At 41.3% G+C, this 23585-nt stretch overlaps 28 non-coding genes across 28 annotated transcripts; all 28 read left to right on the top strand.

The window, feature by feature from the left end:
- Positions 1-169: 169 nt before the first annotated feature.
- On the top strand, positions 170-243 carry Trnan-guu (transfer RNA asparagine (anticodon GUU)). The gene has a single exon. It is a non-coding gene; the product is annotated as a tRNA-Asn (tRNA).
- Positions 244-1243: 1000 nt separating this feature from the next.
- On the top strand, positions 1244-1317 carry Trnan-guu (transfer RNA asparagine (anticodon GUU)). Its single transcript has one exon. It is a non-coding gene; the product is annotated as a tRNA-Asn (tRNA).
- A 459-nt stretch (positions 1318-1776) lies between these two features.
- Trnan-guu (transfer RNA asparagine (anticodon GUU)) lies at positions 1777-1850 on the top strand. The gene has a single exon. It is a non-coding gene; the product is annotated as a tRNA-Asn (tRNA).
- Positions 1851-5535: 3685 nt separating this feature from the next.
- On the top strand, positions 5536-5609 carry Trnan-guu (transfer RNA asparagine (anticodon GUU)). The gene has a single exon. It is a non-coding gene; the product is annotated as a tRNA-Asn (tRNA).
- A 1000-nt stretch (positions 5610-6609) lies between these two features.
- Positions 6610-6683, top strand: Trnan-guu (transfer RNA asparagine (anticodon GUU)). The gene has a single exon. It is a non-coding gene; the product is annotated as a tRNA-Asn (tRNA).
- Positions 6684-7145: 462 nt separating this feature from the next.
- Positions 7146-7219, top strand: Trnan-guu (transfer RNA asparagine (anticodon GUU)). The gene has a single exon. It is a non-coding gene; the product is annotated as a tRNA-Asn (tRNA).
- A 462-nt stretch (positions 7220-7681) lies between these two features.
- Positions 7682-7755, top strand: Trnan-guu (transfer RNA asparagine (anticodon GUU)). The gene has a single exon. It is a non-coding gene; the product is annotated as a tRNA-Asn (tRNA).
- Positions 7756-8259: 504 nt separating this feature from the next.
- On the top strand, positions 8260-8333 carry Trnan-guu (transfer RNA asparagine (anticodon GUU)). Its single transcript has one exon. It is a non-coding gene; the product is annotated as a tRNA-Asn (tRNA).
- A 504-nt stretch (positions 8334-8837) lies between these two features.
- Positions 8838-8911, top strand: Trnan-guu (transfer RNA asparagine (anticodon GUU)). The gene has a single exon. It is a non-coding gene; the product is annotated as a tRNA-Asn (tRNA).
- Positions 8912-9373: 462 nt separating this feature from the next.
- Positions 9374-9447, top strand: Trnan-guu (transfer RNA asparagine (anticodon GUU)). Its single transcript has one exon. It is a non-coding gene; the product is annotated as a tRNA-Asn (tRNA).
- A 999-nt stretch (positions 9448-10446) lies between these two features.
- On the top strand, positions 10447-10520 carry Trnan-guu (transfer RNA asparagine (anticodon GUU)). Its single transcript has one exon. It is a non-coding gene; the product is annotated as a tRNA-Asn (tRNA).
- Positions 10521-11252: 732 nt separating this feature from the next.
- Trnan-guu (transfer RNA asparagine (anticodon GUU)) lies at positions 11253-11326 on the top strand. The gene has a single exon. It is a non-coding gene; the product is annotated as a tRNA-Asn (tRNA).
- Positions 11327-11788: 462 nt separating this feature from the next.
- Trnan-guu (transfer RNA asparagine (anticodon GUU)) lies at positions 11789-11862 on the top strand. Its single transcript has one exon. It is a non-coding gene; the product is annotated as a tRNA-Asn (tRNA).
- Positions 11863-12366: 504 nt separating this feature from the next.
- Trnan-guu (transfer RNA asparagine (anticodon GUU)) lies at positions 12367-12440 on the top strand. The gene has a single exon. It is a non-coding gene; the product is annotated as a tRNA-Asn (tRNA).
- A 462-nt stretch (positions 12441-12902) lies between these two features.
- Trnan-guu (transfer RNA asparagine (anticodon GUU)) lies at positions 12903-12976 on the top strand. Its single transcript has one exon. It is a non-coding gene; the product is annotated as a tRNA-Asn (tRNA).
- A 504-nt stretch (positions 12977-13480) lies between these two features.
- Trnan-guu (transfer RNA asparagine (anticodon GUU)) lies at positions 13481-13554 on the top strand. Its single transcript has one exon. It is a non-coding gene; the product is annotated as a tRNA-Asn (tRNA).
- A 462-nt stretch (positions 13555-14016) lies between these two features.
- Trnan-guu (transfer RNA asparagine (anticodon GUU)) lies at positions 14017-14090 on the top strand. Its single transcript has one exon. It is a non-coding gene; the product is annotated as a tRNA-Asn (tRNA).
- Positions 14091-14594: 504 nt separating this feature from the next.
- Trnan-guu (transfer RNA asparagine (anticodon GUU)) lies at positions 14595-14668 on the top strand. The gene has a single exon. It is a non-coding gene; the product is annotated as a tRNA-Asn (tRNA).
- Positions 14669-15667: 999 nt separating this feature from the next.
- On the top strand, positions 15668-15741 carry Trnan-guu (transfer RNA asparagine (anticodon GUU)). The gene has a single exon. It is a non-coding gene; the product is annotated as a tRNA-Asn (tRNA).
- A 462-nt stretch (positions 15742-16203) lies between these two features.
- Trnan-guu (transfer RNA asparagine (anticodon GUU)) lies at positions 16204-16277 on the top strand. The gene has a single exon. It is a non-coding gene; the product is annotated as a tRNA-Asn (tRNA).
- Positions 16278-17277: 1000 nt separating this feature from the next.
- Positions 17278-17351, top strand: Trnan-guu (transfer RNA asparagine (anticodon GUU)). Its single transcript has one exon. It is a non-coding gene; the product is annotated as a tRNA-Asn (tRNA).
- Positions 17352-18351: 1000 nt separating this feature from the next.
- On the top strand, positions 18352-18425 carry Trnan-guu (transfer RNA asparagine (anticodon GUU)). The gene has a single exon. It is a non-coding gene; the product is annotated as a tRNA-Asn (tRNA).
- A 459-nt stretch (positions 18426-18884) lies between these two features.
- On the top strand, positions 18885-18958 carry Trnan-guu (transfer RNA asparagine (anticodon GUU)). The gene has a single exon. It is a non-coding gene; the product is annotated as a tRNA-Asn (tRNA).
- A 1000-nt stretch (positions 18959-19958) lies between these two features.
- On the top strand, positions 19959-20032 carry Trnan-guu (transfer RNA asparagine (anticodon GUU)). Its single transcript has one exon. It is a non-coding gene; the product is annotated as a tRNA-Asn (tRNA).
- A 1000-nt stretch (positions 20033-21032) lies between these two features.
- Trnan-guu (transfer RNA asparagine (anticodon GUU)) lies at positions 21033-21106 on the top strand. Its single transcript has one exon. It is a non-coding gene; the product is annotated as a tRNA-Asn (tRNA).
- Positions 21107-22107: 1001 nt separating this feature from the next.
- Positions 22108-22181, top strand: Trnan-guu (transfer RNA asparagine (anticodon GUU)). The gene has a single exon. It is a non-coding gene; the product is annotated as a tRNA-Asn (tRNA).
- Positions 22182-22644: 463 nt separating this feature from the next.
- On the top strand, positions 22645-22718 carry Trnan-guu (transfer RNA asparagine (anticodon GUU)). Its single transcript has one exon. It is a non-coding gene; the product is annotated as a tRNA-Asn (tRNA).
- A 463-nt stretch (positions 22719-23181) lies between these two features.
- Positions 23182-23255, top strand: Trnan-guu (transfer RNA asparagine (anticodon GUU)). The gene has a single exon. It is a non-coding gene; the product is annotated as a tRNA-Asn (tRNA).
- Positions 23256-23585: the final 330 nt, after the last annotated feature.

The raw sequence follows: 23585 nt of genomic DNA, 5'->3' as shown, positions 1-23585 counted from the left end.
AATCAGAGAGTGCTATCACTGCCTCTTATTCCTAATGTCACGTTAACAGTAAGAGCAACGGTAGTGTTACTGTTGTAGCCATGTTTACTGGCATCATCAGATGTGCTATTAGAAATAAATGAAAGTAAATGTGTCAACTTGTAAATAGGGAAACTTCAGTAAGTTTCATGTCTCCGTGGCGCAATTGGTTAGCGCGTTCGGCTGTTATCCGAAAGGTTGGTGGTTCAAGCCCACCCGGGGACGCAATGATCAAATTCTTTGATCAGATGAAACAGATAGTGCTAGCACTGCTTATGATTCCTAATGTCACGATAATTGTAAAAGCAACGGTAGTTTTAGTCTTGAAACTACGTTTACATGCATAGTCAGATGTGGTGTTAAAAACATTGAAATTGAATTAGCTAACTAGTAAATAGGGATACTTCAGTATGTTTCGTGTCTCCGTGCCGCAATTGGTTAGCGCTTTCGGCTGTTAACGGAAAGGTTGGTGGTTCAAGCCCACCCGGGCAAGCGATGAACAAGTATGTCCATCAGAAAAATCAGAGAGTGCTATCACTGCCTCTTATTCCTAATGTCACGTTAACTGTAAGAGCAACGGTAGGGTTACTGTTGTAGCCATGTTTACTGGCATCATCAGATGTGCAATAAGAAATAAATGAAAGTAAATGTGTCAACTTGTAAATAGGGAAACTTCAGTAAGTTTCATGTCTCCGTGGCGCAATTGGTTAGCGCGTTCGGCTGTTATCCGAAAGGTTGGTGGTTCAAGCCCACCCCGGGACGCAATGAACAAATTCTTTGATCAGATGAAACAGATAGTGCTACCACTGCTTATGATTCCTAATGTCACGATAATTGTAAAAGCAACGGTAGTTTTAGTCTTGAAACTTCGTTTACCTGCATAGTCAGATGTGGTGTTAAAAACATTGAAATTGAATTAGCTAACTAGTAAATAGGGATACTTCAGTATGTTTCGTGTCTCCGTGCCGCAATTGGTTAGTGCTTTCGGCTGTTAACGGAAAGGTTGGTGGTTCAAGCCCACCCGGGGAAGCGATGAACAAGTATGCCCATCAGAAAAATCAGAGAGTGCTATCACTGCCTCTTATTCCTAATGTCACGTTAACTGTAAGAGCAACGGTAGGGTTACTGTTGTAGCCATGTTTACTGGCATCATCAGATGTGCTATTAAAAATAAATGAAAGTAAATGAGCCAACTTGTAAATAGGGAAACTTCAGTAAGTTTCATGTCTCCGTGGCGCAATTGGTTAGCGCGTTCGGCTGTTAACCGAAAGGTTGGTGGTTCAAGCCCACCCGGGGACGCAATGAACAAACACCTCGATCAGATGAAACACATAGCGCTACCACTGCTTATGTTTCCTAATGTCACGATAATTGTAAAAGCAACGGTAGTTTTAGTCTTGAAACTATGATACTGCATAGTCAGATGTGGTGTTAAAAACATTGAAATTGAATTAGCTAACTAGTAAATAGGGATACTTCAGCATGTTTCGTGTCTTCGTGCGAAATTGGTTAGCGCGTTCGGCTGTTAACGGAAAGGTTGGTGGTTCAAGCCCACCCGGGGAGGCGATGAACAAATATGTCCATCAGAAGAATCAGAGAGTGGTATCACTGCCTCTTATTCCTAAAGTCACGTTAACTGTAAGAGCAACGGTAGTGTAACACTTGTAGCCATGTCTACTGGCATCATCAGATGTGCTATTAAAAATAAATGAAAGTAAATGAGCCAACTTGTAAATAGGGAAACTTCAGTAAATTCATGTCTCCGTGGCGCAATTGGTTAGCGCGTTCGGCTGTTAACCGAAAGGTTGGTGGTTCAAGCCCACCCGGGGACGCAATGAACAAATTCTTTGATCAGATGAAACAGATAGTGCTACCACTGCTTATGATTCCTAATGTCACGATAATTGTAAAAGCAACGGTAGTTTTAGTCTTGAAACTACGTTTACTTGCATAGTCATATATGGTGTTAAAAACATTGAAATTGAATTAGCTAACTAGTAAATAGGGATACTTCAGTATGTTTCGTGTCTCCGTGCCGCAATTGGTTAGCGCGTTCGCCTGTTAACTGAAAGGTTGGTGGTTCAAGCGCACCCTGGGGAGCGATGAACAAATATGTCCATCAGAAGAATCAGAGAGTGCTATCACTGCCTCTTATTCCTAATGTCACGTTAACTGTAAAAGCAACGGTAGTGTTACTCTTGTAGCCATGTTTACTGGCATCATCAGATGTTCTATTAAAAATAAATGAAAGTAAATGAGCCAACTTGTAAATAGGGAAACTTCAGTAAGTTTCATGTCTCCGTGGCGCAATTGGTTAGCGCGTTCGGCTGTTAACCGAAAGGTTGGTGGTTCAAGCCAACCCGGGGATGCAATGAACAAATACTTCCATCAGATGAAACAGATAGCGCTACCACTGCTTATGATTCCTAATGACACGATAATTGTAAAAGCAACGGTAGTTTTAGTCTTGAAACTACGTTTACCTGCATAGTCAGATATGGTGTTAAAAACATTGAAATTGAATTAGCTAACTAGTAAATAGGGATACTTCAGTATGTTTCGTGCCTTCGTGTCACAATTTGTTGGCGCGTTCGGCTGTTAACGGAAAGGTTGGTGGTTCAAGCCCACCCGGGGAAGCGATAAACAAGTATGTCCATCAGAAATATCAGAGAGTACTATCACTGCCTCTTATTCCTAATGTCACGTTAACTGTAAGAGCAACGGGAGTGTTACTGTTGTAACCATGTTTACTGGCATCATCAGATGTGCTATTTAAAATAAACGAAAGTAAATGAGCCAACTTGTAAATAGGGAAACTTCAGTAAGTTTCATGTCTCCGTGGCGCAATTGGTTAGCGCGTTCGGCTGTTAACCGAAAGGTTGGTGGTTCAAGCCCAGCCGGGGACGCAATGAACAAATACTTCGATCAGATGAAACAGATAGTGCTACCACTGCTTCTGATGCCGAATATCACGATAATTGTAACATCAACGGTAGTTTTAGTCTTGAAACTACGTTTACCTGCATAGTCAGATGTGCTGTTAAGAACACTGAAATTGAATTAGCCTACTAGTGAATAGGGATACTTCAGTAAGTATCGCGTCTCCGTAGCGCAATTTGTTGTCGCGTTCGGCTGTTAACGGAAAGGTTGGTGGTTCAAGCCCACCCGGGGAAGCGATAAACAAGTATGTCCATCAGAAATATCAGAGAGTACTATCACTGCCTCTTATTCCTAATGTCACGTTAACTGTAAGAGCAACGGGAGTGTTACTGTTGTAACCATGTTTACTGGCATCATCAGATGTGCTATTTAAAATAAACGAAAGTAAATGAGCCAACTTGTAAATAGGGAAACTTCAGTAAGTTTCATGTCTCCGTGGCGCAATTGGTTAGCGCGTTCGGCTGTTAACCGAAAGGTTGGTGGTTCAAGCCCAGCCGGGGACGCAATGAACAAATACTTCGATCAGATGAAACAGATAGTGCTACCACTGCTTCTGATGCCGAATATCACGATAATTGTAACATCAACGGTAGTTTTAGTCTTGAAACTACGTTTACCTGCATAGTCAGATATGGTGTTAAAAACATTGAAATTGAATTAGCTAACTAGTAAATAGGGATACTTCAGTATGTTTCGTGCCTTCGTGTCACAATTTGTTGGCGCGTTCGGCTGTTAACGGAAAGGTTGGTGGTTCAAGCCCACCCGGGGAAGCGATAAACAAGTATGTCCATCAGAAATATCAGAGAGTACTATCACTGCCTCTTATTCCTAATGTCACGTTAACTGTAAGAGCAACGGGAGTGTTACTGTTGTAACCATGTTTACTGGCATCATCAGATGTGCTATTTAAAATAAACGAAAGTAAATGAGCCAACTTGTAAATAGGGAAACTTCAGTAAGTTTCATGTCTCCGTGGCGCAATTGGTTAGCGCGTTCGGCTGTTAACCGAAAGGTTGGTGGTTCAAGCCCAGCCGGGGACGCAATGAACAAATACTTCGATCAGATGAAACAGATAGTGCTACCACTGCTTCTGATGCCGAATATCACGATAATTGTAACATCAACGGTAGTTTTAGTCTTGAAACTACGTTTACCTGCATAGTCAGATGTGCTGTTAAGAACACTGAAATTGAATTAGCCTACTAGTGAATAGGGATACTTCAGTAAGTATCGCGTCTCCGTAGCGCAATTTGTTGTCGCGTTCGGCTGTTAACGGAAAGGTTGGTGGTTCAAGCCCACCCGGGGAAGCGATAAACAAGTATGTCCATCAGAAATATCAGAGAGTACTATCACTGCCTCTTATTCCTAATGTCACGTTAACTGTAAGAGCAACGGGAGTGTTACTGTTGTAACCATGTTTACTGGCATCATCAGATGTGCTATTTAAAATAAACGAAAGTAAATGAGCCAACTTGTAAATAGGGAAACTTCAGTAAGTTTCATGTCTCCGTGGCGCAATTGGTTAGCGCGTTCGGCTGTTAACCGAAAGGTTGGTGGTTCAAGCCCAGCCGGGGACGCAATGAACAAATACTTCGATCAGATGAAACAGATAGTGCTACCACTGCTTCTGATGCCGAATATCACGATAATTGTAACATCAACGGTAGTTTTAGTCTTGAAACTACGTTTACCTGCATAGTCAGATGTGCTGTTAAGAACACTGAAATTGAATTAGCCTACTAGTGAATAGGGATACTTCAGTAAGTATCGCGTCTCCGTAGCGCAATTTGTTGTCGCGTTCGGCTGTTAACGGAAAGATTGGTGGTTCAAGCCCACCCGGGGAAGCGATGAACAAGTATGTCCATCAGAAAAATCAGAGAGTGCTATCACTGCCTCTTATTCCAAATGTCACGTTAACTGTAAAAGCAACGGTAGTGTTACTCTTGTAGCCATGTTTACTGGCATCATCAGATGTTCTATTAAAAATAAATGAAAGCAAACGAGCCAACTTGTAAATAGGGAAACTTCAGTAAGTTTCATGTCTCCGTGACGCAATTGGTTAGCGCGTTCGGCTGTTAACCGAAAGGTTGGTGGTTCAAGCCCACCCGGTGACGCAATGAACAAATACTTCGATCAGATAAAGCAGATAGTGCTACCACTGCTTATGATTCCTAATGTCACGATAATTGTAAAAGCAACGGTAGTTTTAGTCTTGAAACTACTTTTACCTGCATAGTCAGATGTGGTGTTAGAAACATTGAAATTGAATTAGCTAACTAGTAAATAGGGATACTTCAGTATGTTTCGTGTCTCCGTGCCGAAATTGGTTAGCGCTTTCGGCTGTTAACGGAAAGGTTGGTGGTTCAAGCCCACCCGGGGAAGCGATGAACAAGTATGTCCATCAGAAAAATCAGAGAGTACTATCACTGCCTCTTATTCCTAATGTCACGTTAACTGTAAGAGCAACGGGAGTGTTACTGTTGTAACCATGTTTACTGGCATCATCAGATGTGCTATTAAAAATAAACGAAAGTAAATGAGCCAACTTGTAAATAGGGAAACTTCAGTAAGTTTCATGTCTCCGTGGCGCAATTGGTTAGCGCGTTCGGCTGTTAACCGAAAGGTTGGTGGTTCAAGCCCACCCGGGGACGCAATGAACAAATACTTCGATCAGATAAAGCAGATAGTGCTACCACTGCTTATGATTCCTAATGTCACGATAATTGTAAAAGCAACGGTAGTTTTAGTCTTGAAACTACGTTTACCTGCATAGTCAGATGTGGTGTTAAAGACATTAAAATTGAATTAGCTAACTAGTAAATAGGGATACTTCAGTATGTTTCGTGTCTTAGTGCCGCAATTGGTTAGCGCGTTCGGCTGTTAAAGGAAAGGTTGTTGGTTCAAGCCCACCCGGGGAGGCGATGAACAAATATGTCCATCAGAAGAATCAGAGAGTGCTATCACTGCCTCTTATTCCAAATGTCACGTTAACTGTAAAAGCAACGGTAGTGTTACTCTTGTAGCCATGTTTACTGGCATCATCAGATGTTCTATTAAAAATAAATGAAAGCAAACGAGCCAACTTGTAAATAGGGAAACTTCAGTAAGTTTCATGTCTCCGTGACGCAATTGGTTAGCGCGTTCGGCTGTTAACCGAAAGGTTGGTGGTTCAAGCCCACCCGGTGACGCAATGAACAAATACTTCGATCAGATAAAGCAGATAGTGCTACCACTGCTTATGATTCCTAATGTCACGATAATTGTAAAAGCAACGGTAATTTTAGTCTTGAAACTACTTTTACCTGCATAGTCAGATGTGGTGTTAGAAACATTGAAATTGAATTAGCTAACTAGTAAATAGGGATACTTCAGTATGTTTCGTGTCTCCGTGCCGAAATTGGTTAGCGCTTTCGGCTGTTAACGGAAAGGTTGGTGGTTCAAGCCCACCCGTGGAAGCGATGAACAAGTATGTCCATCAGAAAAATCAGAGAGTACTATCACTGCCTCTTATTCCTAATGTCACGTTAACTGTAAGAGCAACGGGAGTGTTACTGTTGTAACCATGTTTACTGGCATCATCAGATGTGCTATTAAAAATAAACGAAAGTAAATGAGCCAACTTGTAAATAGGGAAACTTCAGTAAGTTTCATGTCTCCGTGGCGCAATTGGTTAGCGCGTTCGGCTGTTAACCGAAAGGTTGGTGGTTCAAGCCCACCCGGGGACGCAATGAACAAATACTTCGATCAGATAAAGCAGATAGTGCTACCACTGCTTATGATTCCTAATGTCATGATAATTGTAAAAGCAACGGTAGTTTTAGTCTTGAAACTACGTTTACCTGCATAGTCAGATGTGGTGTTAAAAACATTAAAATTGAATTAGCTAACTAGTAAATAGGGATACTTCAGTATGTTTCGTGTCTTAGTGCCGCAATTGGTTAGCGCGTTCGGCTGTTAAAGGAAAGGTTGTTGGTTCAAGCCCACCCGGGGAGGCGATGAACAAATATGTCCATCAGAAGAATCAGAGAGTGCTATCACTGCCTCTTATTCCTAATGTCACGTTAACTGTAAGAGCAACGGTAGTGTTACTCTTGTAGCCATGTTTACTGGCATCATCAGATGTGCTATTAAAATAAATGAAAGTAAATAAGCCAACTTTTAAATAGGGAAACTTCAGTAAGTTTCGTGTCTCCGTGGCGCAATTGGTTAGCGCGTTCGGCTGTTAACCGAAAGGTTGGTGGTTCAAGCCCACCCGGAGACGCAATGAACAAATACTTCGATCAAATGAAACAGATAGTGCTACCCTTGCTTATGATTCCTAATGTCACGATAATTGTAAAAGCAACGGTACTTTTAGTCTTGAAACTACGTTTACCTGCATAGTCAGATGTGGTGTTAAAAACATTGAAATTGAATTACGTAACAAGTAAATAGGGATACTTTAGTATGTTTTGTGTCTCCGTGCTGCAATTGGTTAGCGCGTTCGGCTGTTAACCGAAAGGTTGGTGGTTCAAACCCACCCGGGGAAGCGATGAACAAATATGTCCATCAGAAGAATCAGAGAGTGCTATCACTGCCTCTTATTCCTAAAGTCACGTTAACTGTAAGAGCAACGGTAGTGTTACACTTGTAGCCATGTCTACTGGCATCATCAGATGTGCTATTAAAAATAAATAAAAGTAAATGAGCCAAGTTGTAAATAGGGAAACTTCAGTAAATTCATGTCTCCGTGGCGCAATTGGTTAGCGCGTTCGGCTGTTAACCGAAAGGTTGGTGGTTCAAGCCCACCCGGAGACGCAATGAACAAATTCTTTGATCAGATGAAACAGATAGTGCTACCACTGCTTATGATTCCTAATGTCACGATAATTGTAAAAGCAACGGTAGTTTTAGTCTTGAAACTACGTTTACCTGCATAGTCAGATGTGGTGTTAAAAACAAACTACGTTTACCTGCATAGTCAGATGTGGTGTTAAAAACATTGAAATTGAATTAGCTAACTAATAAATAGGGATACTTCAGTATGTTTCGTGTCTCCGTGCCGCAATTGGTTAGCGCGTTCGCCTGTTAACTGAAAGGTTGGTGGTTCAAGCCCACCCTTGGAAGCGAAGAACAAATATGTCCATCAGAAGAATCAGAGAGTGCTATCACTGCCTCTTATTCCTAATGTCACGTTAACTGTAAAAGCAACGGTAGTGTTACTCTTGTAGCCATGTTTACTGGCATCATCAGATGTTCTATTAAAAATAAATGAAAGTAAATGAGCCAACTTGTAAATAGAGAAACTTCAGTAAGTTTCATGTCTCCGTGGCGCAATTGGTTAGCGCGTTCGGCTGTTAACCGAAAGGTTGGTGGTTCAAGCCCACCCGGGGACGCAATGAACAAATACTTCGATCAAATGAAACAGATAGTGCTACCACTGCTTATGATTCCTAATGTCACGATAATTGTAAAAGCAACGGTACTTTTAGTCTTGAAACTACGTTTACCTGCATAGTCAGATGTGGTGTTAAAAACAAACTACGTTTACCTGCATAGTCAGATGTGGTGTTAAAAACATTGAAATTGAATTAGCTAACTAATAAATAGGGATACTTCAGTATGTTTCGTGTCTCCGTGCCGCAATTGGTTAGCGCGTTCGCCTGTTAACTGAAAGGTTGGTGGTTCAAGCCCACCCTTGGAAGCGAAGAACAAATATGTCCATCAGAAGAATCAGAGAGTGCTATCACTGCCTCTTATTCCTAATGTCACGTTAACTGTAAAAGCAACGGTAGTGTTACTCTTGTAGCCATGTTTACTGGCATCATCAGATGTTCTATTAAAAATAAATGAAAGTAAATGAGCCAACTTGTAAATAGAGAAACTTCAGTAAGTTTCATGTCTCCGTGGCGCAATTGGTTAGCGCGTTCGGCTGTTAACCGAAAGGTTGGTGGTTCAAGCCCACCCGGGGACGCAATGAACAAATACTTCGATCAAATGAAACAGAAAGTGCTACCACTGCTTATGATTCCTAATGTCACGATAATTGTAAAAGCAACGGTACTTTTAGTCTTGAAACTACGTTTACCTGCATAGTCAGATGTGGTGTTAAAAACATTGAAATTGAATTAGGTAACTAGTAAATAGGGATACTTTAGTATGTTTCGTGTCTCCGTGCTGCAATTGGTTAGCGCGTTCGGCTGTTAACGGAAAGGTTTGTGGTTCAAACCCACCCGGGGAAGCGATGAACAAATATGTCCATCAGAAGAATCAGAGAGTGCTATCACTGCCTCTTATTCCTAAAGTCACGTTAACTGTAAGAGCAACGGTAGTGTTACACTTGTAGCCATGTCTACTGGCATCATCAGATGTGCTATTAAAAATAAATAAAAGTAAATGAGCCAACTTGTAAATAGGGAAACTTCAGTAAATTCATGTCTCCGTGGCGCAATTGGTTAGCGCGTTCGGCTGTTAACCGAAAGGTTGGTGGTTAAAGCCCACCCGGAGACGCAATGAACAAATTCTTTGATCAGATGAAACAGATAGTGCTACCACTGCTTATGATTCCTAATGTCACGATAATTGTAAAAGCAACGGTAGTTTTAGTCTTCAAACTACGTTTACCTGCATAGTCAGATATGGTGTTAAAAACATTGAAATTGAATTAGCTAACTAGTAAATAGGGATACTTCAGTATGTTTCGTGCCTTCGTGTCTCAATTTGTTGGCGCGTTCGGCTGTTAACGGAAAGGTTGGTGGTTCAAGCCCACCCAGGGAGGCGATGAACAAATATGTCCATCAGAATAATCAGAGAGTGCTATCACTGCCTCTTATTCCTAATGTCACGTTAACTGTAAGAGCAACGGTAGTGTTACTCTTGTAGCCATGTTTACTGGCATCATCAGATGTGCTATTAAAATAAATGAAAGTAATTGAGTCAACTTGCAAATAGGGAAACTTCAGTAATTTTCATGTCTCCGTGGAGCAATTGGTTAGCGCGTTCGGCTGTTGACCGAAAGGTTGGTGGCTCAAGCCCATCCGGGGACGCAATGAACAAATACTTCGATCAGATGAAACAGATAGTGCTACCACTGCTTATGATTCCTAATGTCACGATAATTGTAAAAGCAACGGTAGTTTTAGTCTTGAAACTACGTTTACCTGCATAGTCAGATGTGGTGTTAAAAACATTGAAATTGAATTAGCTAACTAGTAAATAGGGATACTTCAGTATGTTTCGTGTCTTCGTGCCGCAATTGGTTAGCGCGTTCGGCTGTTAACGGAAAGGTTGGTGGTTCAAGCCCACCCGGGGAGGCGATAAACAAATATGTCCATCAGAAGAATCAGAGAGTGCTATCACTGCCTCTTATTCCTAATGTCACGCTAACTGTAAGAGCAACGGTAGTGTTACTCTTGTAGCCATGTTTACTGGCATCATCAGATGTGCTATTAAAAATAAATAAAAGTAAATGAGCCAACTTGTAAATAGGGAAACTTCAGTAAGTTTCATGTCTCCGTGGCGCAATTGGTTAGCGCGTTCGGCTGTTAACCGAAAGGTTGGTGGTTCAAGCCCACCCGGGGACGCAATGAACAAATACTTCGATCAGATGAAACAGATAGTGATACCACTGCTTATGATTCCTAATGTCACGATAATTGTAAAAGCAACGGTAGTTTTAGTCTTGAAACTACGTTTACCTGCATAGTCAGATGTGGTGTTAAAAACATTGAAATTGAATTAGCTAACTAGTAAATAGGGATACATCAGTATGTTTCGTGTCTTAGTGCCGCAATTGGTTAGCGCGTTCGGCTGTTAACGGAAAGGTTGGTGGTTCAAGCCCACCCGGGGAGGCGATGAACAAATATGTCCATCAGAAGAATCAGAGAGTGCTATCACTGCCTCTTATTCCTAATGTCACGGTAACTGTAAGAGCAACGGTAGTGTTACTCTTGTAGCCATGTTTACTGGCATTATCAGATGTGCTATTAAAAATAAATGAAAGTAAATGAGCCAACTTGTAAATAGGGAAACTTCAGTAAGTTTCATGTCTCCGTGGCGCAATTGGTTAGCGCGTTCGGCTGTTAACCGAAAGGTTGGTGGTTCAAGCCCACCCGGGGAGGCGATGAACAAATATGTCCATCAGAAGAATCAGAGAGTGCTATCACTGCCTCTTATTCCTAATGTCACGTTAACTGTAAGAGCAACGGTAGTGTTACTCTTGTAGCCATGTTTACTGGCATCATCAGATGTGCTATTAAAAATAAATGAAAGTAAATAAGCCAACTTTTAAATAGGGAAATTTCAGTAAGTTTCATGTCTCCGTGGCGCAATTGGTTAGCGCGTTCGGCTGTTAACCGAAAGGTTGGTGGTTCAAGCCCACCCGGGGACGCAATGAACAAATACTTCGATCAAATGAAACAGATAGTGCTACCCTTGCTTATGATTCCTAATGTCACGATAATTGTAAAAGCAACGGTACTTTTAGTCTTGAAACTACGTTTACCTGCATAGTCAGATGTGGTGTTAAAAACATTGAAATTGAATTACGTAACTAGTAAATAGGGATACTTTAGTATGTTTTGTGTCTCCGTGCTGCAATTGGTTAGCGCGTTCGGCTGTTAACCGAAAGGTTGGTGGTTCAAACCCACCCGGGGAAGCGATGAACAAATATGTCCATCAGAAGAATCAGAGAGTGCTATCACTGCCTCTTATTCCTAAAGTCACGTTAACTGTAGGAGCAACGGTAGTGTTACACTTGTAGCCATGTCTACTGGCATCATCAGATGTGCTATTAAAAATAAATAAAAGTAAATGAGCCAACTTGTAAATAGGGAAACTTCAGTAAATTCATGTCTCCGTGGCGCAATTGGTTAGCGCGTTCGGCTGTTAACCGAAAGATTGGTGGTTCAAGCCCACCCGGAGACGCAATGAACAAATTCTTTGATCAGATGAAACAGATAGTGCTACCACTGCTTATGATTCCTAATGTCACGATAATTGTAAAAGCAACGGTAGTTTTAGTCTTGAAACTACGTTTACCTGCATAGTCAGATGTGGTGTTAAAAACAAACTACGTTTACCTGCATAGTCAGATGTGGTGTTAAAAACATTGAAATTGAATTAGCTAACTAATAAATAGGGATACTTCAGTATGTTTCGTGTCTCCGTGCCGCAATTGGTTAGCGCGTTCGCCTGTTAACTGAAAGGTTGGTGGTTCAAGCCCACACTTGGAAGCGAAGAACAAATATGTCCATCAGAAGAATCAGAGAGTGCTATCACTGCCTCTTATTCCTAATGTCACGTTAACTGTAAAAGCAACGGTAGTGTTACTCTTGTAGCCATGTTTACTGGCATCATCAGATGTTCTATTAAAAATAAATGAAAGTAAATGAGCCAACTTGTAAATAGAGAAACTTCAGTAAGTTTCATGTCTCCGTGGCGCAATTGGTTAGCGCGTTCGGCTGTTAACCGAAAGGTTGGTGGTTCAAGCCCACCCGGGGACGCAATGAACAAATACTTCGATCAAATGAAACAGATAGTGCTACCACTGCTTATGATTCCTAATGTCACGATAATTGTAAAAGCAACGGTACTTTTAGTCTTGAAACTACGTTTACCTGCATAGTCAGATGTGGTGTTAAAAACATTGAAATTGAATTAGGTAACTAGTAAATAGGGATACTTTAGTATGTTTCGTGTCTCCGTGCTGCAATTGGTTAGCGCGTTTGGCTGTTAACGGAAAGGTTTGTGGTTCAAACCCACCCGGGGAAGCGATGAACAAATATGTCCATCAGAAGAATCAGAGAGTGCTATCACTGCCTCTTATTCCTAAAGTCACGTTAACTGTAAGAGCAACGGTAGTGTTACACTTGTAGCCATGTCTACTGGCATCATCAGATGTGCTATTAAAAATAAATAAAAGTAAATGAGCCAACTTGTAAATAGGGAAACTTCAGTAAATTCATGTCTCCGTGGCGCAATTGGTTAGCGCGTTCGGCTGTTAACCGAAAGGTTGGTGGTTCAAGCCCACCCGGAGACGCAATGAACAAATTCTTTGATCAGATGAAACAGATAGTGCTACAACTGCTTATGATTCCTAATGTCACGATAATTGTAAAAGCAACGGTAGTTTTAGTCTTGAAACTACGTTTACCTGCATAGTCAGATGTGGTGTTAAAAACAAACTACGTTTACCTGCATAGTCAGATGTGGTGTTAAAAACATTGAAATTGAATTAGCTAACTAATAAATAGGGATACTTCAGTATGTTTCGTGTCTCCGTGCCGCAATTGGTTAGCGCGTTCGCCTGTTAACTGAAAGGTTGGTGGTTCAAGCCCACCCTTGGAAGCGAAGAACAAATATGTCCATCAGAAGAATCAGAGAGTGCTATCACTGCCTCTTATTCCTAATGTCACGTTAACTGTAAAAGCAACGGTAGTGTTACTCTTGTAGCCATGTTTACTGGCATCATCAGATGTTCTATTAAAAATAAATGAAAGTAAATGAGCCAACTTGTAAATAGAGAAACTTCAGTAAGTTTCATGTCTCCGTGGCGCAATTGGTTAGCGCGTTCGGCTGTTAACCGAAAGGTTGGTGGTTCAAGCCCACCCGGGGACGCAATGAACAAATACTTCGATCAAATGAAACAGATAGTGCTACCACTGCTTATGATTCCTAATGTCACGATAATTGTAAAAGCAACGGTACTTTTAGTCTTGAAACTACGTTTACCTGCATTGTCAGATGTGGTGTTAAAAACATTGAAATTGAATTAGGTAACTAGTAAATAGGGATACTTTAGTATGTTTCGTGTCTCCGTGCGTCAATTGGTTAGCGCGTTCGGCTGTTAACGGAAAGGTTTGTGGTTCAAACCCACCCGGGGAAGCGATGAACAAATATGTCCATCAGAAGAATCAGAGAGTGCTATCACTGCCTCTTATTCCTAAAGTCACGTTAACTGTAAGAGCAACGGTAGTGTTACACTTGTAGCCATGTCTACTGGCATCATCAGATGTCCTATTAAAAATAAATAAAAGTAAATGAGCCAACTTGTAAATAGGGAAACTTCAGTAAATTCATGTCTCCGTGGCGCAATTGGTTAGCGCGTTCGGCTGTTAACCGAAAGGTTGGTGGTTCAAGCCCACCCGGAGACGCAATGAACAAATTCTTTGATCAGATGAAACAGATAGTGCTACCACTGCTTATGATTCCTAATGTCACGATAATTGTAAAAGCAACGGTAGTTTTAGTCTTGAAACTACGTTTACCTGCATAGCCAGATGTGGTGTTAAAAACAAACTACGTTTACTTGCATAGTCAGATGTGGTGTTAAAAACATTGAAATTGAATTAGCTAACTAATAAATAGGGATACTTCAGTATGTTTCGTGTCTCCGTGCCGCAATTGGTTAGCGCGTTCGCCTGTTAACTGAAAGGTTGGTGGTTCAAGCCCACCCTTGGAAGCGATGAACAAATATGTCCATCAGAAGAATCAGAGAGTGCTATCACTGCCTCTTATTCCTAATGTCACGTTAACTGTAAAAGCAACGGTAGTGTTACTCTTGTAGCCATGTTTACTGGCATCATCAGATGTTCTATTAAAAATAAATGAAAGTAAATGAGCCAACTTGTAAATAGAGAAACTTCAGTAAGTTTCATGTCTCCGTGGCGCAATTGGTTAGCGCGTTCGGCTGTTAACCGAAAGGTTGGTGGTTCAAGCCCACCCGGGGACGCAATGAACAAATACTTCCATCAGATGAAACAGATAGCGCTACCACTGCTTATGATTCCTAATGTCACGATAATTGTAAAAGCAACGGTAGTTTTAGTCTTCAAACTACGTTTACCTGCATAGTCAGATATGGTGTTAAAAACATTGAAATTGAATTAGCTAACTAGGAAATAGGGATACTTCAGTATGTTTCGTGCCTTCGTGTCTCAATTTGTTGGCGCGTTCGGCTGTTAACGTAAAGGTTGGTGGTTCAAGCCCACCCAGGGAGGCGATGAACAAATATGTCCATTAGAAGAATCAGAGAGTGCTATCACTGCCTCTTATTCCTAAAGTCACGTTAACTGTAAGAGCAACGGTAGTGTTACACTTGTAGCCATGTCTACTGGCATCATCAGATGTGCTATTAAAATAAATGAAAGTAATTGAGTCAACTTGTAAATAGGGAAACTTCAGTAATTTTCATGTCTCCGTGGAGCAATTGGTTAGCGCGTTCGGCTGTTGACCGAAAGGTTGGTGGCTCAAGCCCATCCGGGGACGCAATGAACAAATACTTCGATCAGATGAAACAGATAGTGCTACCACTGCTTATGATTCCTAATGTCACGATAATTGTAAAAGCAACGGTAGTTTTAGTCTTGAAACTACGTTTACCTGCATAGTCAGATGTGGTGTTAAAAACATTGAAATTGAATTAGCTAACTAGTAAATAGGGATACTTCAGTATGTTTCGTGTCTCCGTGCCGCAATTGGTTAGCGCTTTCGGCTGTTAACGGAAAGGTTGGTGGTTCACGCCCACCCCGGGAAGCGATGAACAAGTATGTCCATCAGAAAAATCAGAAAGTGCTATCACTGCCTCTTATTCCTAATGTCACGTTAACTGTAAGAGCAACGGTAGGGTTACTGTTGTAGCCATGTTTACTGGCATCATCAGATGTGCTATTAGAAATAAATGAAAGTAAATGTGTCAACTTGTAAATAGGGAAACTTCAGTAAGTTTCATGTCTCCGTGGCGCAATTGGTTAGCGCGTTCGGCTGTTATCCGAAAGGTTGGTGGTTCAAGCCCACCCGGGGACGCAATGAACAAATTCTTTGATCAGATGAAACAGATAGTGCTACCACTGCTTATGATTCCTAATGTCACGATAATTGTAGAAGCAACGGTAGTTTTAGTCTTGAAACTACGTTTACCTGCATTGTCAGATATGGTGATAAAAACATTGAAATTGATTTAGCTAACTAGTAAATAGGGATACTTCAATATGTTTCGTGTCTCCCTGCCGCAATTGGTTAGCGCGTTCGCCTGTTAACTGAAAGGTTGGTGGTTCAAGCCCACCCGGGGAAGCGATGAACAATTATGTCCCTCAGAAGAATCAGAGAGTGCTATCACTGCCTCTTATTCCTAATGTCACGTTAACTGTAAAAGTACGGTAGTGTTACTCTTGTAGCCATGTTTACTGGCATCATCAGATGTTCTATTAAAAATAAATGAAAGTAAATGAGCCAACTTGTAAATAGGGAAACTTCAGTAAGTTTCATGTCTCCGTGGCGCAATTGGTTAGCGCTTTCGGCTGTTAACCGAAAGGTTGGTGGTTCAAGCCCACCCGGGGACGCAATGAACAAATACTTCCATCAGATGAAACAGATAGCGCTACCACTGCTTATGATTCCTAATGACCCGATAATTGTAAAAGCAAAGGTAGTTTTAGTCTTGAAACTACGTTTACCTGCATAGTCAGATATGGTGTTAAAAACATTGAATATGAATTAGCTAACCAGTAAATAGGGATACTTCAGTATGTTTCGTGCCTTCGTGTCTCAATTTGTTGGCGCGTTCGGCTGTTAACGGAAAAGTTGGTGGTTCAAGCCCACCCGGGGAAGCGATGAACAAGTATGTCTATCAGAAAAATCAGAGAGTGCTATCACTGCCTCTTATTCCTAATGTCACGTTAACTGTAAGAGCAACGGTAGTGTTACTGTTGTAGCCATGTTTACTGGCATCATCAGATGTGCTATTAGAAATAAATGAAAGTAGATGTGTCAACTTGTAAATAGGGAAACTTCAGTAAGTTTCATGTCTCCGTGGCGCAATTGGTTAGCACGTTCGGCTGTTATCCGAAAGGTTGGTGGTTCAAGCCCACCCGGGGACGCAATGAACAAATTCTTTGATCAGATGAAACAGATAGTGCTACCACTGCTTATGATTCCTAATGTCACGATAATTGTAAAAGCAACGGTAGTTTTAGTCTTGAAACTACGTTTACCTGCATAGTCAGATGTGGTGTTAAAAACATTGAAATTGAATTAGCTAACTAGTAAATAGGGATACTTCAGTATGTTTCGTGTCTCCGTGCCGCAATTGGTTAGCGCTTTCGGCTGTTAACGGAAAGGTTGGTGGTTCAAGCCCACCCGGGGAAGCGATGAACAAATATGTCCATCAGAAGAATCAGAGAGTGCTATCACTGCCTCTTATTCCTAATGTCACGTTAACTGTAAGAGCAACGGTAGTGTTACTGTTGTAGCAATGTTTACTGGCATCATCAGATGTGCTATTAGAAATAAATGAAAGTAAATGTGTCAACTTGTAAATAGGGAAACTTCAGTAAGTTTCATGTCTCCGTGGCGCAATTGGTTAGCGCGTTCGGCTGTTATCCGAAAGGTTGGTGGTTCAAGCCCACCCGGGGACGCAATGATCAAATTCTTTGATCAGATGAAACAGATAGTGCTAGCACTGCTTATGATTCCTAATGTCACGATAATTGTAAAAGCAACGGTAGTTTTAGTCTTGAAACTACGTTTACCTGCATAGTCAGATGTGGTGTTAAAAACATTGAAATTGAATTAGCTAACTAGTAAATAGGGATACTTCAGTATGTTTCGTGTCTCCGTGCCGCAATTGGTTAGCGCTTTCGGCTGTTAACGGAAAGGTTGGTGGTTCAAGCCCACCCGGGCAAGCGATGAACAAGTATGTCCATCAGAAAAATCAGAGAGTGCTATCACTGCCTCTTATTCCTAATGTCACGTTAACTGTAAGAGCAACGGTAGGGTTACTGTTGTAGCCATGTTTACTGGCATCATCAGATGTGCAATAAGAAATAAATGAAAGTAAATGTGTCAACTTGTAAATAGGGAAACTTCAGTAAGTTTCATGTCTCCGTGGCGCAATTGGTTAGCGCGTTCGGCTGTTATCCGAAAGGTTGGTGGTTCAAGCCCACCCCGGGACGCAATGAACAAATTCTTTGATCAGATGAAACAGATAGTGCTACCACTGCTTATGATTCCTAATGTCACGATAATTGTAAAAGCAACGGTAGTTTTAGTCTTGAAACTTCGTTTACCTGCATAGTCAGATGTGGTGTTAAAAACATTGAAATTGAATTAGCTAACTAGTAAATAGGGATACTTCAGTATGTTTCGTGTCTCCGTGCCGCAATTGGTTAGCGCTTTCGGCTGTTAACGGAAAGGTTGGTGGTTCAAGCCCACCCGGGGAAGCGATGAACAAGTATGCCCATCAGAAAAATCAGAGAGTGCTATCACTGCCTCTTATTCCTAATGTCACGTTAACTGTAAGAGCAACGGTAGGGTTACTGTTGTAGCCATGTTTACTGGCATCATCAGATGTGCTATTAAAAATAAATGAAAGTAAATGAGCCAACTTGTAAATAGGGAAACTTCAGTAAGTTTCATGTCTCCGTGGCGCAATTGGTTAGCGCGTTCGGCTGTTAACCGAAAGGTTGGTGGTTCAAGCCCACCCGGGGACGCAATGAACAAACACCTCGATCAGATGAAACACATAGCGCTACCACTGCTTATGTTTCCTAATGTCACGATAATTGTAAAAGCAACGGTAGTTTTAGTCTTGAAACTATGATACTGCATAGTCAGATGTGGTGTTAAAAACATTGAAATTGAATTAGCTAACTAGTAAATAGGGATACTTCAGCATGTTTCGTGTCTTCGTGCGAAATTGGTTAGCGCGTTCGGCTGTTAACGGAAAGGTTGGTGGTTCAAGCCCACCCGGGGAGGCGATGAACAAATATGTCCATCAGAAGAATCAGAGAGTGGTATCACTGCCTCTTATTCCTAAAGTCACGTTAACTGTAAGAGCAACGGTAGTGTAACACTTGTAGCCATGTCTACTGGCATCATCAGATGTGCTATTAAAAATAAATGAAAGTAAATGAGCCAACTTGTAAATAGGGAAACTTCAGTAAATTCATGTCTCCGTGGCGCAATTGGTTAGCGCGTTCGGCTGTTAACCGAAAGGTTGGTGGTTCAAGCCCACCCGGGGACGCAATGAACAAATTCTTTGATCAGATGAAACAGATAGTGCTACCACTGCTTATGATTCCTAATGTCACGATAATTGTAAAAGCAACGGTAGTTTTAGTCTTGAAACTACGTTTACTTGCATAGTCATATATGGTGTTAAAAACATTGAAATTGAATTAGCTAACTAGTAAATAGGGATACTTCAGTATGTTTCGTGTCTCCGTGCCGCAATTGGTTAGCGCGTTCGCCTGTTAACTGAAAGGTTGGTGGTTCAAGCGCACCCTGGGGAGCGATGAACAAATATGTCCATCAGAAGAATCAGAGAGTGCTATCACTGCCTCTTATTCCTAATGTCACGTTAACTGTAAAAGCAACGGTAGTGTTACTCTTGTAGCCATGTTTACTGGCATCATCAGATGTTCTATTAAAAATAAATGAAAGTAAATGAGCCAACTTGTAAATAGGGAAACTTCAGTAAGTTTCATGTCTCCGTGGCGCAATTGGTTAGCGCGTTCGGCTGTTAACCGAAAGGTTGGTGGTTCAAGCCAACCCGGGGATGCAATGAACAAATACTTCCATCAGATGAAACAGATAGCGCTACCACTGCTTATGATTCCTAATGACACGATAATTGTAAAAGCAACGGTAGTTTTAGTCTTGAAACTACGTTTACCTGCATAGTCAGATATGGTGTTAAAAACATTGAAATTGAATTAGCTAACTAGTAAATAGCGATACTTCAGTATGTTTCGTGCCTTCGTGTCACAATTTGTTGGCGCGTTCGGCTGTTAACAGAAAGGTTGGTGGTTCAAGCCCACCCGGGGAAGCGATGAACAAGTATGTCCATCAGAAAAATCAGAGAGTGCTATCACTGCCTCTTATTCCTAATGTCACGTTAACTGTAAGAGCAACGGTAGTGTTACTGTTGTAGCCATGTTTACTGGCATCATCAGATGTGCTATTAGAAATAAATGAAAGTAAATGTGTCAACTTGTAAATAGGGAAACTTCAGTAAGTTTCATGTCTCCGTGGCGCAATTGGTTAGCGCGTTCGGCTGTTATTCGAAAGGTTGGTGGTTCAAGCCCACCCGGGGACGCAATGAACAAATTCTTTGATCAGATGAAACAGATAGTGCTACCACTGCTTATGATTCCTAATGTCACGATAATTGTAAAAGCAACGGTAGTTTTAGTCTTGAAACTACGTTTACCTGCATAGTCAGATATGGTGTTAAAAACATTGAAATTGAATTAGCTAACTAGTAAATAGCGATACTTCAGTATGTTTCGTGCCTTCGTGTCACAATTTGTTGGCGCGTTCGGCTGTTAACAGAAAGGTTGGTGGTTCAAGCCCACCCGGGGAAGCGATGAACAAGTATGTCCATCAGAAAAATCAGAGAGTGCTATCACTGCCTCTTATTCCTAATGTCACGTTAACTGTAAAAGCAACGGTAGTGTTACTCTTGTAGCCATGTTTACTGGCATCATCAGATGTTCTATTAAAAATAAATGAAAGTAAATGAGCCAACTTGTAAATAGGGAAACTTCAGTAAGTTTAATGTCTCCGTGGCGCAATTGGTTAGCGCGTTCGGCTGTTAACCGAAAGGTTGGTGGTTCAGGCCCACCCGGGGACGCAATGAACAAATTCTTTGATCAGATGAAACAGATAGTGCTACCACTGCTTATGATTCCTAATGTCACGATAATTGAAAAACCAACGGTAGTTTTAGTCTTGAAACTACGTTTACCTGCATAGTCAGATATCGTGTTAAAAACATTGAAATTGAATTAGCTAACTAGTAAATAGGGATACTTCAGTATATTTCGTGTCTCCGTGCCGGAATTGGTTAGCGCGTTCGCCTGTTAACTGAAAGGTTGGAGGTTTAAGCCCACCCGGGGAAGCGATGAACAAATATGTCCATCAGAAGAATCAGAGAGTGCTATCACTGCCTCTTATTCCTAATGTCACGTTAACTGTAAAAGCAACGGTAGTGTTACTCTTGTAGCCATGTTTACTGGCATCATCAGATGTTCTATTAAAAATAAATGAAAGTAAATGAGCCAACTTGTAAATAGGGAAACTTCAGTAAGTTTAATGTCTCCGTGGCGCAATTGGTTAGCGCGTTCGGCTGTTAACCGAATGGTTGGTGGTTCAAGCCCACCCGGGGACGCAATGAACAAATACTTCCATCAGATGAAACAGATAGCGCTACCACTGCTTATGATTCCTAATGACACGATAATTGTAAAAGCAACGGTAGTTTTAGTCTTGAAACTACGTTTACCTGCATAGTCAGATATGGTGTTAAAAACATTAAAATTGAATTAGCTAACTAGTAAATAGGGATACTTCAGTATGTTTCGTGCCTTCGTGTCTCAATTTGTTGGCGCGTTCGGCTGTTAACGGAAAGGTTGGTGGTTCAAGCCCACCCGGGGAAGCGATGAACAAGTATGTCCATCAGAAAAATCAGAGAGTGCTATCACTGCCTCTTATTCCTAATGTCACGTTAACTGTAAGAGCAACGGTAGTGTTACTGTTGTAGCCATGTTTACTGGCATCATCAGATGTGCTATTAGAAATAAATGAAAGTAAATGTGTCAATTTGTAAATAGGGAAACTTCAGTAAGTTTCATGTCTCCGTGGCGCAATTGGTTAGCGCGTTCGGCTGTTATCCGAAAGGTTGGTGGTTCAAGCCCACGCGGGGACGCAATGAACAAAATTCTTTGATCAGATGAAACAGATAATGCTACCACTGCTTATGATTCCTAATGTCACGATAATTGTAAAAGCAAGGGTAGTTTTAGTCTTAAAACTACGTTTACCTGCATAGTCAGATATGGTGTTAAAAACATTGAAATTGAATTAGCTAACTAGTAAATAGGGATACTTCAGTATGTTTCGTGTCTCCGTGCCGCAATTGGTTAGCGCGTTCGCCTGTTAACTGAATGGTTGGTGGTTCAAGCCCACCCGGGGAAGCGATGAACAAATATGTCCATCAGAAGAATCAGAGAGTGCTATCACTGCCTCTTATTCCTAATGTCACGTTAACTGTAAGAGCAACAGTAGTGTTACTGTTGTAGCCATGTTTACTGGCATCATCAGATGTGCTATTAGAAATAAATGAAAGTAAATGTGTCAACTTGTAAATAGGGAAACTTCAGTAAGTTTCATGTCTCCGTGGCGCAATTGGTTAGCGCGTTCGGCTGTTAACCGAAAGGTTGGTGGTTCAAGCCCACCCGGGGACGCAATGAACAAATACTTCCAACAGATGAAACAGATAGCGCTACCACTGCTTATGATTTCTAATGTCACGATAATTGTAAAAGCAACGGTAGTTTTAGCCTTGAAACTACGTTTACCTGCATAGTCAGATGTGGTGTTAAAAACATTGAAATTGAATTTGCTAACTAGTAAGTAGGGATACTTCAGTATGTTTCGTGTCTTAGTGCCGCAATTGGTTAGCGCGTTCGGCTGTTAACGGAAATGTTGGTGGTTCAAGCCCACCCGGGGAGGCGATGAAAAAATATGTCCATCAGAAGAATCAGAGAGTGCTATCACTGCCTCTTATTCCTAATGTCACGTTAACTGTAAGAGCAACGGTAGTGTTACTCTTGTAGCCATGTTTACTGGCATCATCAGATGTGCTATTAAAAATAAATGAAAGTAAATGTGCCAACTTGTAAATAGGGAAACTTCAGTAAGTTTCATGTCTCCGTGGCGCAATTGGTTAGCGCGTTCGGCTGTTAACCGAAAGGTTGGTGGTTCAAGCCCACCCGGGGACGCAATGAACAAATACCTCGATCAGATGAAACAGATAGTGCTACAACTGCTTATGAGTCCTAATGTCACGATAATTGTAAAAGCAACGGTAGTTTTAGTCTTGAAACTACGTTTACCTGCATAGTCAGATGTGGTGTTAAAAACATTGAAATTGAATTAGCTAACTAGTAAATAGGGATATTTCAGTATGTTTCGTGTCTCCGTGCCGCAATTGGTAAGCGCGTTCGGCTGTTAACGGAAAGGTTGGTGGTTCAAGCCCAAACGGGGAAGCGATGAACAAATATGTCCATCAGAAGAATCAGAGAGTGCTATCACTGCCTCTTATTCCTAATGTCACGTTATTTGTAACAGCAACGAAAGTGTTACTCTTGTAGCCATGTTTACTGGCATCATCAGATGTGCTATTAAAAATAAATGAAAGTAAATAAGCCAACTTTTAAATAGGGAAACTTCAGTAAGTTTCATGTCTCCGTGGCGCAATTGGTGAGCGCGTTCGGCTGTTAACCGAAAGGTTGGTGGTTCAAGCCCACCCGGGGACGCAATGAACAAATACTTCGATCAGATGAAACAGATAGTGCTACCACTGCTTATGATTCCTAATGTCACGTTAACTGTAAAAGCAACGGTATTGTTACTCTTGTAGCCATGTTTACTGGCATCATCAGATGTTCTATTAAAAATAAATGAAAGTAAATGAGCCAACTTGTAAATAAGGAAACTTCAGTAAGTTTCATGTCTCCGTGGCGCAATTGGTTAGCGCGTTCGGCTGTTAACCAAAAGGTTGGTGGTTCAAGCCCACCCGGTGACGCAATGAACAAATACTTCCATCAGATGAAACAGATAGCGCTACCACTGCTTATGATTCCTAA

This window comes from Hydractinia symbiolongicarpus, chromosome 11 (assembly GCF_029227915.1).
Source record: "Hydractinia symbiolongicarpus strain clone_291-10 chromosome 11, HSymV2.1, whole genome shotgun sequence".
Classification (NCBI taxonomy): domain Eukaryota; kingdom Metazoa; phylum Cnidaria; class Hydrozoa; order Anthoathecata; family Hydractiniidae; genus Hydractinia; species Hydractinia symbiolongicarpus.
Note: the sequence above shows the minus strand (reverse complement) of the source record. Positions and strands in the feature narration are given on the sequence as shown.